This window comes from Mauremys reevesii, linkage group 8, assembly GCF_016161935.1.
Source record: "Mauremys reevesii isolate NIE-2019 linkage group 8, ASM1616193v1, whole genome shotgun sequence".
In the NCBI taxonomy this organism is placed as follows: domain Eukaryota; kingdom Metazoa; phylum Chordata; order Testudines; family Geoemydidae; genus Mauremys; species Mauremys reevesii.
Genome location: NC_052630.1, coordinates 19,481,739 through 19,496,588, shown reverse-complemented (window position 1 = coordinate 19,496,588; position 14,850 = coordinate 19,481,739). Strand labels below are relative to the sequence as shown.

The window sequence follows — 14,850 nt, the reverse complement described above, 5'->3', positions numbered from 1 at the left end:
CATTTCTACTGCAGGTGAACACACTTTCAAGCCACTAGTAGTGTGAGCACAACTGGGACCCAGGAGTGCCTGATATCCAGTCCTGACTTCTATACTCCTTCTATGGGCAGGTTATTTAACCTCTCTGACAGTTCCCCTAACTGTAAAGAGGGGAATGAAAGCACTGAATTTCCTACCTCAGAGGGGCGTTAGGGGATCACTCAGTTAATATTTGCAAATCATTCTGAAAATGAAAAGCCTTCATAGGTGTTGTGTCATTATTAAGCCTTTAATAATACTTGGCACTTATACAGGGCTTTCCATCTTCAAAGTGCTGTACAAATATCAACTAATTAACTTTGCACTTGGCTGTCAGGAAAGCCTGGCAAATAGCAAATGAAATGGCAATTGCTAGGATTAGGGCATTTTCCTTCCTGTTTCAGAACAGTTCCCCTCCCTTTTCCTGCACTCACATTGCTCAATTCGATGGAAGAAAAAAAATGTTCTTATAAAAAGAAACTTTCATACGAGGTGCCAAAGAGAATGTGTTTCTCTATGTGATCTTGGCTCTTCATCTTCCTACTACTGATGACATGGACCTGAACCAGAACGACCCAAATATCCCCTAGTGCTGGCTGAGTTAAATCCAGATGGGGATTTTGCAGCTTGGGCCCATTCCCAGCACATCCTGGAGCTTTAAAATTCCCCATTATGCAGGAAGGTTTCCTTTACAGAAACTCACGGTTGTTCAATAGAATGGAGCTTACAGGGTAGCACATCTCTGACTGGTTGAATTTGAAGACTCCAGGACTGTTTCCATTTGGGTGACAGCTGCCCAACTTCTCCTTCAGCAGGGTCCCACTTGGGGAAGGTGATGATATTTGTGACATTAGTCTGTTGCCATTGGGTGGAATTAACCTGTGTGAAGAGGGTCGGTGCAAGATCTATATATCATGTAAATTCTACTTAAGCCCTAATTTGAGAGTTTACTTGGGATTTAAGTGGTGCATGGACATTTTGCTGGCCCACTGCACAATGGTGAATTTCACTTATAAAGAGGAATTTATTATCACAAGTTCAGCTTGACAACTTCACTGAAATGTCTCAAGTGTGGGAGCGGTGGGATAGAAGGAAGATTCTGTTTAAATGCAAGAGTCCAAATTCTGTCTCTGGCTCCACTTGTGACTCAGCACAGGGTGGGGAGCTGCCCCCATGCATCTAGGGGTGGGATTTAGCCCTCCCGTCTGAAATTAGCAAATGATATGAAATGCATAAGTATCCCAAGACCCTAACACCAATTCAGCAACTGCGAACAGATGCATATGCTTCCTTTGAAAGGGTGCTCATGTCCCAATAACGTTTCATTTTTGTATAATGCCTTTCACCCTGAAAGATCTCAAAGCATTGCACAAAATAATAGTTATTATGGACTGGAATTGCCACCTACAAATGAAATGCAGCAACCACTGTAAGTGCTTCAGTGTCTGGAAATACTCTGGCATATTTCCACCAGGAACCATCAATTCTCCCAATATCCAACCCAACAATAACACAATCAATCCAGTGCAGGTTCCTCTGGAGACAATTTTTAATCTCCTAAAGATTGCTTAGAACAGATATGAGTCTTTTTAAGCTACACTGGGGAAATAGTGGGGAGATGAGTCATCCTCAGTTCGGGCACATTTGGTGGAATTCCCTAATAATAAAGGGTTTTAGTCTGATGTTCAGCATCCTGAATGACTCTGGAATAGGAAAACAGATCTTTGTCTTAGTGGATTTATTTGTAGGTCTGATTGGTTGATCTCATTGTATTGCTGGTAGTTATCCGTGGATCCCTTCTCTATCACTGGAGAGATATCCTGTTGGTTCAGCTGGTGAATGGTTCAGCATTATCTTGTTGGCTCTTCTGATGGACCCTGTTGTCTTAGTCACTGGAGCAGAGGGGAACCAGGTAAATGCTGACAGCTATCCACCCTGCTTTACTATCCTCTGGAATGAGCTGCCTCTTCTTTCTCCTCCTTGTATTATGTTTTTTAAAACCGGAGTTATAGTGCTGTGGAAAAGGTTACTTTGAGAAGATACACATTTGTCACACAGGTTAACATCTGCTCCTTATTATTTTACACTGAGCAACCAGATACCACATTCACACCTGTACTTTTATCCTCTTTACAGCTGCACTGAGGACACTATCTGGGCAAGGCCTGCACATTGAGTGTTTTGGTTTTCAGATGTGTCAGTCAGATTTCTAACCTTCCCAGCAGGAAGGAGACAGCTGATGCCCAATAGATTCAGTTGAAGGATTTAGTTCTAACTTGATTTTTTTATTAAATGTATCATTTTAGATACATAAGCACATTTTAAAAAATAGTCTATGTGTTAAAAGATCTGTGTCTGCATGAAGTGACTAAGGAACTGTTCATTTGATAGTTATAACATGATGACAGCCACTTCAGGTGCATTAACTTTATTTGAAGGGAAGACAGCTCTTGTAAAGAATGGGTCATGATGCTAGTTCATGGAACCACCTCCATTCACTCCATTATTCATGGATCCTTGAGTGAATGTTGTAGAACAATAAGCATGATGCATTATGAATATTGTAGGTAGCATCTATAGCAGGGGTTAGCAACCTCTGGCACGCGGCTTGCCAGGGTGAGCACCCTGGTGGGCTGGGCCAGTTTGTTTACCTGCCGCGTTTGCTCACTCCTCACCCGTGCCGCTTCCTGCCGCCCCCATTGGCCTGGAACGGCGATCGTGGCTCCCACTGTTTACCTGTTATAAGACTGCAGTGCAGATCTGGAGATTGGAGCAAAGCATAGGAGAAGATGGGGAAGCAAGGGAGCTTCTATAATGCTGCAGGGCATGGTTGAGCTGATGTGCGTGTAGGGGGTAAAAAAGGGAGCTCCTGTCATGACCCTAGAAGGCCTTTTTTCCAATTCCATGACTGCAAAACTGGTCTGATTTGATCCTCTGCTTAAATATTTTCTTTCTGTTAATTTCCATTTTCTTTAACGCCTGTGCTCCTTTCTTTGCATTGCTTTATTTCTCCTTGTAAGAAATAAGATTTTGAAGTTTATTTTGGTTAACCTGGGAAAAGCTGCTTGCACTTGACTCCTGCTAATGGAAAAGAGTGTCTGAATTCAGCTTCTGTGAAATGGCTTTGAACGGTGCATGTACAGCAGGCAATAAAGCAATGCTGCAGGGGGAAAGAAAGCCGTGGAATTCTGGATTAGCCTGAGCCCCGAATGGCGGAATTTATTGTAACGCTGGGACTCAAAGATGTGTGGATTATAAAACTTCCAACTTCTGGATGCCCAGCTCAGCAGGAAAGCCACAAAAATGTGGCTCAAACACTTGGCATCCAGATTAATAATTTCTCAAGTCTACTCTTGCCAGGAGAGTCAGCTGGAGAAAGTTAATTAATGTAACCCACTTGCTATCACGCTGGTACTCCAGGCTAAGTGGTGACCACAGCGTGACCCACCTGTGCTCAATATGGCCCGTTACACTGCAGGGCATAGCAGCTGAGCCAACATTGCAGCTGAGCATGACAGCACCTGCTCTCATTTTTGTCACTATTGTAGTCCTGTTAACACCTCCCTTCCCCCCATGCAACCCAGTGTCCTTCCTTTGGCTGAAGGGAGCTGGATAGGACTCTTTCAGAGCTCATCAATGACCCTTCTAGACTGGGGCATCTTTTGCTTTCTGCACTTTATTCATGAGGGACGTGTGGTAATTCCTTTAACAGGGAGCCAGTGGTTAGGGTTTCAGGCAACACCTGATACTCTGTTTGGCTGGGGCTGATAAATGCAAAGCCTGTTGAGACTGGTGCACAGTAATACAATCCTTTGACAAGTTTATTCCTTTATCGGGGTTGTACAACTGGGTTTCATTGTTCAATTTTATTATCTGCTTCTCATTCTGGAGCCATAAGGTGGCACTGAATGGCACTGTAATTGAAGCTGCCAACCCAGCTTACAGGGACATGTACATTTAAAGATGATTGCACAGGGCTTGGGACAGCCAAAAGGATTAAGCCTTTAAATCTGCTGGGTCCAGAACTATTTAATGATGTAAAACATATACTGGGTCCCACCAATGGATATTAGCAAAGGTATATACGCACCAGTATGTGTGGCATAGTACTGTACATATTTCTATAACATCTTCCTTCTGAGGATGCCAAGGTGCTTCAAATACTAACGCATGAAGTGTCCTAGTACCCCTGGCAAGTACATTGGTATTATTTACCCCATTTTACAGATGGCAAACAGACACAGAGCAGTGAAGTAACCTGGTCAAGGTCTCATAAGGAAATTTGGCCAGCGCTAATAATACAGAAGAACCAAGTTCTCCTTAGCCTCACCCAGGGCCGGCTCCAGACCCCAGCGCGCCAAGCGCGTGCTTGGGGCGGTGTCCCGTGGGAGGGCAGCAGGCAGCTCCGGTGGACCTCCTGCAGACATGCCTGCAGAGGATCTGCTGGTCCCGCGGCTCCGGTGGAGCATCCGCAGGCACACCTGCGGGAGGTCCACCGGAGCCGCGGGACCAGCGGACCCTCCGCAGGCACGTCTGCAGGAGGTCCACTGGAGCCACGGGACCGGTGACCGCCAGAGCGCCCCCCGTGGCGTGCCGCCCTGCTTGGGGCGGCACAAATCCTAGAGCCGCCCCTGGCCTCACCTCAGACCCAAACGGCAATTCTAATTCTCATAGTCTTGTCCCTGCATTTGTGGGATTCCCAAGTGAGACATATGGAAGAAGAACAGGATACTGGAATAGGAATGTGCTGAGTGGCTCTGAGAGAATTCAGCCTTTAGCTTTGCAGGGTTAGATACAAAGCTTAGAGTAGGGCTACTCTAGAGCTGGAAGATGTAATTACCAGCCTGAGTAGACATACCCGCACTACCTCCGATCGAGCTAGCATGCTAACAACAGTAACAGAACCCCTGCAGCCACGTGAGGGGCATGCTGCCCAAGTACATACCTAGGGTCTTGGACAGGATTGTATTCAGGCTGGCTAGTCCATCCCACTGCGTGAGCTGCTTCTCTTTTTTAGTTTCCTAGTTCAGTCAGAGCTAGTGTTGTGGGTATGCCTGCTCCAACTCCCATGTAAATATACCCTTCAGCGTGGGCTACACTTAAAAATTAGATCGACTTAGCTATGTCACTCTGGGGTGTGGAAAAAATCACCCCCCTGAGCACCGTAGTCAAGCCGATCTAATGCCTAGGATAGATGCAGCTAGGTTGACGGAATAATTCTTCCATCAACCTAGCTACCACCACTCAGAGAGGAGGATTAACTGCAGCAATGGAAAAAAAACCTTTCCACCACCTCAGGAAGCCTCTACACTACGGTGCTACAGCAACACAACTGTAGCGCTGTAGCTGTGCTGTTGGAACGCCCAGGGTATAGACATGACCTTAGTGTTCTTGTCAGTTGCTCACCATTTTTCTTTCCACCAGCGGGGAAGGTTTTCCTGTTTCTTATTGTTTACTCAAGACAGTGAAAATCTTTTTTAAAGGTGAGCTGCAAAGCAAAATTGAAAGGTGAGTTAGGCCCAAATTCCCATGTTGAATGTCCTTACAAACCAGGCAACCAGTGGGCATTCAGCACAGAAATATGTTTTAACTGGAAATGAGCCCAAGCTGCAATGTTTAGATCAGGATCCACATCTGAATTTTGTCAAAACTTGTTCGGACCAGGGTTTTGGTTTGGCCCATATAGAGCCTAGCTGGAACCAGCTATCAAGTGCAGGGGTGTTCCGACCTGGGGACTTGTTCTGGGCTTATTTCTAAGGTTCTTCTCCCTCTACTAAAATCCTCTTGGTACCTCTTGGCTCACTGCAGGTATTCCAGATACTATGGGTTGCAATAGGATGCCTATTTGTTATAACTCCTCCTGGGCTAGCATGAGTCAATCAAAGTACCAAAAGGGTTTTATGAAGGTGAGGATGAATTTAAAAAACAGCAGTCCAAACTGCTTTATGCACAGACTGGTTAGTGGGACCATTCTACACAGCAGTCAGGACTTCTCAGTTGTATTTTCTCTTTGCTGTTCACCTTACGCAACTCCTTCTATTTATTGCTAGTAGAAGTTCTGTGGCTAGCCAAATCCCTTGAACCTAGAGAGCACTTATCATCCAAAGGAGAGAAGTATCATCATCACCACTAGTGAAGGGGCTTCCTAAGGTGTCCAACTGGACCAGTAGAGCCAGGAATAAAACCTCCTATCCCCTGGTTCCAAGGCTCGGGCTCTACCCACTGAGCCACACTGGCTCTCAAGGGCTTTAGCGCCTGTCTGACATTCCTGCATGGCAGAGCAACAAGGCTGATTTTTCCAAGAATGCAATTCAAGCTCCCTGCAATTTTTTTTTTTTTTTTTAAATTGCAGCTGGTCTCTTGTGACTCGGCAGAAGCGAATACATGTGGCCAGGACAGGGGAAAGCTGAGAAGGCAGAAAATCTTTTAAGCCCCTTCACATTATTAATGTATCAGATGAAGAAATGCAGCAATTTCCTGAGACCTATTAAAGGCATTAACGTATTCATTGGAGAAAGCAAATTCAAGGTATCAAATGACTGCCCAAGAAACAGGAACATTATCAATCAGAACCTGAGAAGTTACTGTGGGAAGGAAAAGGACCATTTGATCCACTGAGGCTCATCCTCTTAATACACAGTCCAGCCCCAGGAAAGCATCTAATTGCTTCTTGAATTACATCAGCATCTTAGATTCATCAGCCTTGCCAGACAGTTCACTGCTGACGTTACTTGCTCTCTGAGCAAATTCAACAGCATGTCAGGTCTTTGGTAAAAGCCAGACAACACAATGGCTGACCTTAGATCAGCAGACCAGAAAATTATGGCACAGCTAGCTCCACTTCTGATTGTGAAACACAGAGAGGGGAATAGCGCAAAACTCATCACCTCTGAAATAAATGGGGGAAGATTTCCTTAATGTTAACTGTATTTACTGGCAGTGTAGCACTGAACCTATGTTTTGTCTGGCTTGCATTGGTTAATGGCAATGTAAACTGAATTATAAGTCATTTTATTGGGTTGCACTATCTAGTCTCCGTTTCAGATGGAAAGTGCTCCCTTTTTAATGTCGGTACTATCTCTGACAGGGAACTTAGGGTCCAGTTAAGAATATAGATCTTACCATGCCACTGGTCCATCAAGGCTGTAATCCTGTTTCTGACACTTGCCAAGGACAAATGCTTAGACCAAAGGGCATTTTTCCCCTGTAATGCACTGTATCATGGTGGGGATTCCTTATTAACTTTTCTAAGGGTTGTATCAGAGGCTTCATTTACCACTTCCAATGTTCTGCTGAACCCTTTATGCTCTTCTAGGTGTTGCAGAACAGTTGTTTCTATTGATTAGTTTTTTCCTGCTACAGTAAGAAGCTGAACTACATTTTAAAAGTTTTATAAGTGAACGAGGCCTGATATAGACAAGCAAGAATGTACCCATTTAAGTAAATCAGTTTTAAAATAAATTTAGTTAAATTGATGCAAACCTTTGCTTTAATTAGTTTAATTTGCATCTCTAAATTGCATGATTACATCTCTACATAGGGTGTTACATTAGCTTACTAGGTCAATTTAAAATCGATTTGGTTAAACTAGTGCAACTTTGCTCATACAGAGAAGGCCTGAAAAAAATCACTTCTGAGCATGCTCAAGGAGACAGATGCTAAGATTTTCGTAGCCTTAGGAAGGGAACTCTACCCACTCCAAACCCACCCTTAACTCACTAAGGCTGAGTTATCATGGCCTGGCACAGGGCCTGTAGCTGGGGGCAGTTTACATGAGAATGACTGGAAAGGTCTCTGCTGAAAGCCCCTCCCTCCCACCATAGCCTTATGGTGCATGGTTCAGTTTATTATTTATTTAAACACTGACAGTGTGCTTGGCTTTCCATGAGACACAATCCCTAATTCAAGGAGTTTGTAGTCTAAAGCAAAAGATGCCACCAATCAGACTCAAACCTACTGGGAGAAGCTAGCACATACTCATTTCTTCTTCTTCCTTGTTTTAATCCCATCAACTGGGGTCCATTCTACAAATCCCCTCCCTCTAAAATGCTCTATTCAATGCCATATCTTCTATCACACCACATGCCAACATGTCTTCCTTTGTGACATCATACCACTTCTTGGGTTGGCCTGTCTTTTTCCTTCAGTCTTGATCTGTTGGACACTCTTATCCACATTGTCCTGAACTGTGCTTTACATGACCAAACCTGCACTTCCTCATCTTTTTGTTTATGGGTGTTACTTTGAGCATGTCTCTAACATATATCTTCCTCACGTGGGCTCAGGAGCACCATTTTACAGACTTTCCCTTTTAAACTTACTGGTGTCTTCCTATCACATACTACACCACTTATCTCTCTCATTTCAGCTAGGCATTTATTATCCTAGCTCTAATTTCATCCTTCATTTTCCCCATTTCCCTGGATTCTGGAACCCAAACACATGACACCTTGTATTTTCTCTATTGTCCACCCATCTAGTTTCACAGATAATTCTTGAGTGTTTACATTATTGAAATTACATACCATATACTCCATTTTTCCTCTGATAATTTTGAACCCATGTCTCTCCAACACCTCTCAATTTATCATGATTAAAGCTACGATTATGTCACCGAATCTGTGACTTCCATTGACCTCCATGACATTTTCTGCCCTGGGACTGGAGCTCGCTGCCAGCCCCACCCTTGCAGCTCACAGCCCCGAATCTGGCAGGGGGACCCCACCCAGCTGCCCAGCCACGTCCAGTGGCTGGAAGACCCTGCAGCTACCAGCTGCCTGGGGCGAGGGGACCCCGCAGCAGCCCCGCCCCAGGGGCAGGGCAACCCCAGAGCTCCCACCCACCGCATCAGTGGGGGACCCAGGAGCCCCAGCAGCAGTGGGTGCTGAACCCACCTACCCCTTTTGTCAGGGATATTTTTAGTGAAAGTCAGGGACAGGTCATGGGCTGCTGTGAATTTTTGTTTATTGCCCGTGACCTGTCCATGACTTTTACTAAAAATACCTGTGACAAAAACTTAGCCTTAATCATGATCCTCTTCTAGACTGTCTTTCTCCTCACTGCATAGAATATCATCTGCTAAAAACATGCACCAAGGGGCCTCCTTCTGTATCTTCTTTGTGAGGGTATCCAGAAGGAAGATAAACAACACTGGACTTAGTGCTGATCCCTGCTGCACCTCCAACTTTACCAGTAGTTCATCTGTTTTATTACCAGAAGTTCTGATTTGTCACTAAACAAGCCACACACAAAGTTCTGGTACCATTTTCTCCCTCAGACACCACCAGATGCCTTTTCTAGGAACTAAGTCAAAGGCCTTTTTCAGGTTAATGAGCACCTGGTGAGTATTTTTCCTTTTCTCTCTAAATTTTTCCACTAGCTGCCTCACTGCAAAAACAGCATCTATTATTGACCTTTCTGGCATGAAGCCATGATAATTTTCACTAGTATCTACATCACTTCTTAGTCTATCAATGACTCTCTCCCAAGCTTTCCTTGTATGACTCATCATACCTTTATACCTCTATAATTTGTGGAGTTGTCAGTGTCACCTTTTCCCTTGTGTATTGGCCCTGAGATGCTTTTCCTCCACGGGGTTGGGATTGAACTGAACAGGGATACTAGACCATGAATGCCTTCTAATCTAAGCTTTTTCCATGCCTCACTAGGGATTCCATCTGGGCCAAGGGCCTTATTATTTTTCATTTATTTTACAGCATTTGCCACTTCATCTGGCACAGTACATTCCGCTACATCATTTCGATGTTGCATTCCTTCTTGCGTTTTCTTCATTTAAGGCCATTCAGAATACCTTTTCCATCAATCCTCTACATGACTGTCATCAGTCAACACCATATCAGTTTAATCTTTGATTAACCTCACTTCCTCCATATCTTTGGTACTTCTGTAGGCTTCTTTTCCCCCATTCCTTTTGTTCAAAGTCTTAGGTAAAGTTCCTTGAAGACCTTTGGCTTTCATTTTTGCATCTATATTACTGGCCAATTTCTTGTATTCAGTGATGAGCTGCCAAAATCGTAACAACCGGTTCTCTCCTCACTCCAGGAGGGGTCATCGCCCATCCCCTGGGACTCCTGCCCCATCCAACCCCACACGTTCCTTGATGCCCCCCCCACCTCAGGGACCCCTGCCCCATCCACCCCCCTTCCCTGTACCCTGACTTCCCCCCACCGCCCCATACAACCCCTCCTCTCATTCCTGATGGCCCCCCGGGACCCCTGCCCCATCCAACCACCCCTTCTCTCTGTCCCCTGACTGCCCCTGGAACTCTTGCCCCTGACTGCCTCCCACCATCCCATCCAACCCCTGATCCTTTCTGACTGCCCCACCGGGACCCTTGCCCCTATTCAATCCCCCTGTTCCCTGCCCTCTGACCCCCCCACCCCCTATCCACCCCCCCACCCCCGAACTTCCCTGCCCTCTCTCCAACACCCCCCCCCCGCCCCCTTACCGCGCTGCCTGGACGTGGCGGGCGGCGCGACAGTCCGGCCGCGGCCGGAGCGGGGAGCCCGGGGCCGTGGGGCCGGGACAGGAGTCGCGCGGCTGGAGCCCAGGGACACGGGGATAGAGCCGGAGGGCCGCGGCCAGAGCCAGGAGCCCGGAGACGCGGGACCGGAGGATGTGGCGGGAGCCGGGCAGCCGGAGCTGGGTGGCTGGCTGGCCGGAGCCGGGGAGGGCCACGGCCGGAGCTGGAGGGTCACGGCTGGACCTGCGCTGCCGGAGCCTGGCCGCGTGGCACCACAGCAGGAGCCGGGCGGCTGGAGCCACGGGGCCGGGCTGGAGCCGGGGGGCTGTGTCCGGAGCCGGGCATCCGGGTAGGTGGGGTCGCGGGGCTGCCGCTGTGCCCGGACCCGCACTACTGGAGCCAGGCCGCGTCGCACCACAGCAAGAGCCGGGCGGCCGGGGCCGGGCAGGGCCGCGGGCGGAGACGGGAAGGGACGCGGCTGGAGACTGGTGGCTGGGGAGGGCCGCTGCCGGGCGGTTGGGGCCGCGGGGCCGGGCAGGGCCGCGGCCAGAGCCGGGCAGCCGAGGCCGGGCAGGGCCGCGGCCAGAGACGGGCCGGGGCGCACGGCCCTCCTCGTTCCCTCTACCCCTACCCCTACCTCAGCGTCGTCTTCCTGGGCCTGAGCGGGAAGCCTGCTTGCTTCTCAGCCCTCCCAGGCTTCCCGCGCGAACAGCTGATTCACGGGAAGCGGGGGGGAGGAGAAGCATGGCGGAGCATTCATGGGAGGAGGTGGAAGCAGAGCTGAGGTGAGCTAGGGCTGCAGCAGGGAGCGCTTGTTAAATTTAAATGCCCTTTTAGAACCAGTTGTCCAACGCAGGACAACCGGTTCTAAAAGGGCTTCTAAATTTAACAACCGGTTCCCGCGAACCGGCTGCAGCTCACCACTGCTTGTATTCCTCCAGGTCTCCTTTGCTTCTGTACCTAGCACATATTCACTTATTTCATCATTCAATGTATGGTTTGGAGTGGTGATCTTTTCCGTTTTTTAATAAGCTTATGTGATTGACTATTCACTTCATGGAAGGAATGAGTTCTGAAAGATGAGCAGGGTATATTCCCCAGCAAGGTGCCTGCAGGCCTCCCTGAATGCTGCTAAGGATTTGAACTTGTGGTTCCAGAATGCAACAGACAAGGATCACATTTTGCTGCACTGTGACCTTACTTTGGGGGTGGGGTGGGGGGAGAGCAACACCTGAATTAATAGTTCAGGGAAGATCACCTCAGAGCCAGGGGATCTAGTGTAGGGGTACATTAGCCCTACCCACTTCCTGCTGTCAGCACAGGGGTGAGTGTGGTCAGAATGCAACTCTGGTATACCAGTCCAAAGACTGGTGGCTATTAGAGGCTGACCTAACTTAAGTCATATGATTTTAAGGGCATTATGATCACCTAGTCTGACCACCTGCAGAACATAAGCCCTTAAACTTCAGTAATTTCTGCAGCAAGGCCCAGACCCTCAAAGATTTCAATGGGACTTAGGACCTAAATATCTTTTGAGGATCTGGACCCAAGCCTGTAACTTCTGTCTGAGCTATAACTTAATCCTTTAGGAAGATATCTAGTCAAGACTTAAAAAATTTCAGGTGCTGGTGCATCTACTATTATTCAGAGGTAAATTGTTCCAGTGGTTTATTACCTTAATTTAATGCAGCCCTCAGGCCGGTGTACTGTAGAGTGGTGGCAGAAGTCATGCACATGAGTGCAGTGCAAGTGGGAGTCTTATGCCCAACTTTGCACAGCACGGAACTCAGGGTAGTGTCGTTTGGCTTATCCCAGTATGTGGCCCCATCTACCTCATTAAGCATTTCCCTGTGGTGTACATCTGGCTCCAAGTTCCTGCCAAATATATACCTAAAGAATGAGGTGGTATTTTGCCCCTAGGAGCACCCACAAAACTAAAGTCAAGTCATTATGCACTTTTTGGGACCTCCTAAATATTAATGTGTTCAAAAAACTCAGTTTATCCTGCTACAGGCTCCACCAAGCAGCTGGCTCAGTAAGCCCTCAGCCAGCAGGTATTTAATCTTTGGCTCCTATTTACAGGGGTATTGATAAGAAGCCCACGCATTTCTACAAAGAAGGCTGCACATATGTGTGACCTCTTCTGCATCTGAAAGGCTGCCTAGTGACAAGCCATGTGATGGGAGAGGAAGAGTCCAGTTTTGCAAAAGCCTGAAGTAGTGCAACATATGCAACAAGTGAAAGCAGGTACATTCTTGCATGTCCTAGTGCTATGTTCACAACAATCAGAAGCCTTTCAGAGAGAGCCTAAGCTATTGTGTTTGGGTGGCAATAATATCCCTGAAGCATGGAAGGCTTGCGGTGGACACAAACCTCTAAACAAAAACAAAGTCCCTCCCTCTCCCCGTCCTGTTTCCAGTAACTCTGTCAAACTGGTTTCACATCTCCTTTCTGAAAAGATTAACAAACAAGCTCTCCTGTGAGGCTCTCTCAAATATACAGCCCCTTGTTTGCATAACAGGAAATGGACAAAAGATTGTATTGGTTTGAGGAATTAATTCTCCTCTCCTTCCCTCCCCTCCTGCTGGATCCCTCTAGATGAGGACTGAGGGACAGTCCTGGGGGAAGCTTGTCCAGCTGTCACCCACCTGACATGGATAGATTTTGCTTTGAATAATTCAGCAGCTTTCCCCAGCTCACCATAAACAGGAAGCACACAGAGAACAGCACAGAACTCTAGTTTGTTTTATATACTAGTGTATTCCCAGTGACTGACTCAGAACACCAAATTTTCTACTGAATGTTGTTTTAAGTTTGATAAGGACTTCTCCCTTCAAGCATCAAGCAGCTTATTTAATGGAGGGGGGAAAAAAAGTTCTAAGGGCTGTTGCTTATGGAAGGAGGTAGCTGATGTCAGAAGCCCTAGATGAGCTAATTTTCCCCACCAAAACAAGGAGGAAACTAACCAGACTTTTTAACATGAGTATTAAAATGACTGACAGTACATGCTGCTTTCTCCATCACACAGAACTTAAGAACTCCTGCTCCAAACAGTATCCTAGTCTATGCCCTGTGCCAGACAAACTTCAACTCAAGTATTAAATTTCTTCCAGTTGTATAACAGCAGGATTTCACACTTGCATTTGGTGCCCATAGAAAAGCTTTTTACACTAGACCTATTTAAGATATTCTGAATAGGTTTTTTTTTCCTGAAAAATGAGTTTAGTTAGAGCCCAGCAGTTTTAACCACTCTTAATGCGCTGAGTGACTGAGTTTGAGAGGCAACCTGGTCAAAGAGCTAGAGTACTGGACTGGGGGGCTCAGAAGACCTGGATGCGAGTCCTAGTTTGGTTAATGAGCTGCTGTGTGACCTTGGGCAAATCACTTTGCCTCTTTCTCCTTGCAGTCACCGTCTGTGATGGGGCCCTGTTCACGACCTCTGAGAGGTACCTGAAAACATTGGTTGAATGGAGTGCAATGCTCCTACTTCTCAATTGTAGAAAACAGAATACTTCAACTTTTATGGCCGTGGGGATGCTAATAATGCAACAATTGTAAGACTTCAGATGCTCAAACACTGAAAAGCCTAAAAATGCCCCAGAGCTTCTGAACAACTCTGCAGCAAACTAAATACAGAAACAGCTTTTCATAAGATAACAATGAAACCTTCCTCATGCTCTCATTGGTAAGTTGTAGTCTCTAAAAGGTGAAATATTTTGATTAAAATCTAACCAAATTTATGAACTAGAACCATTAGGCCTGCTTTCCTTCAGTGGTAATTCAGTGAATGTCTTAGCACTGCATAATACTATGCAACAGAAAGATGCTTGTGGAACACACAGCGTTAAAGATAGTTTTAATGTGCTTTAGGGTTTTCTTGGTGAAAGTGCTTCATGGTTTGTACTGTATGCAACCCAAGTATGGTCTGTAGTTTTTATTCCCAGCTATTGTAATATGACTAAAATGGCAGCTCTGTTGTTCACAGTAGGCCTAAGTCCTCAATTTCCCCATAAAGAAGTCAATGACCCTCTTTCCCCCCCCCCCCCCCGAAAGTAGAGCCCTTTAAGCTTTAGTGTTCATCAATATTAAATGATTACTAAGCCAACACATAGGAAAAAGGTTTTTCCCTTTCCCCGCATCCATCAACAATAACGGGGCATTCTTTTCACATGCTGACAGCTCCTAACACAGAAAGAAGTGAGAGTTTACAGTGGCAGGATGAGGTGAGCAAGAGTGTTCCTACTTCAAAAGTTACAGAAGCAAACCGGCATCACTCAGGCTGTCATTTTCATGAGTGCTGAGCACTCACTTCCTACTGGTTTCAGGTAACACTTCAACCGCTAAGCACT

At 46.5% G+C, this 14,850-nt stretch overlaps 1 long non-coding RNA gene across 1 annotated transcript in view; it reads left to right on the top strand.

Moving 5' to 3' along the window:
- LOC120370144 overlaps positions 1-14,850 on the top strand; it is a 146,010-nt gene that overhangs the window by 130,998 nt on the left and 162 nt on the right. The window contains exons 3-6 of the long non-coding RNA XR_005583643.1: positions 1,801-1,930; positions 12,584-12,748; positions 13,908-14,186; positions 14,681-14,826. This is a non-coding gene — a long non-coding RNA (uncharacterized LOC120370144). The remainder of the gene's footprint in view (positions 1-1,800; positions 1,931-12,583; positions 12,749-13,907; positions 14,187-14,680; positions 14,827-14,850) is intronic.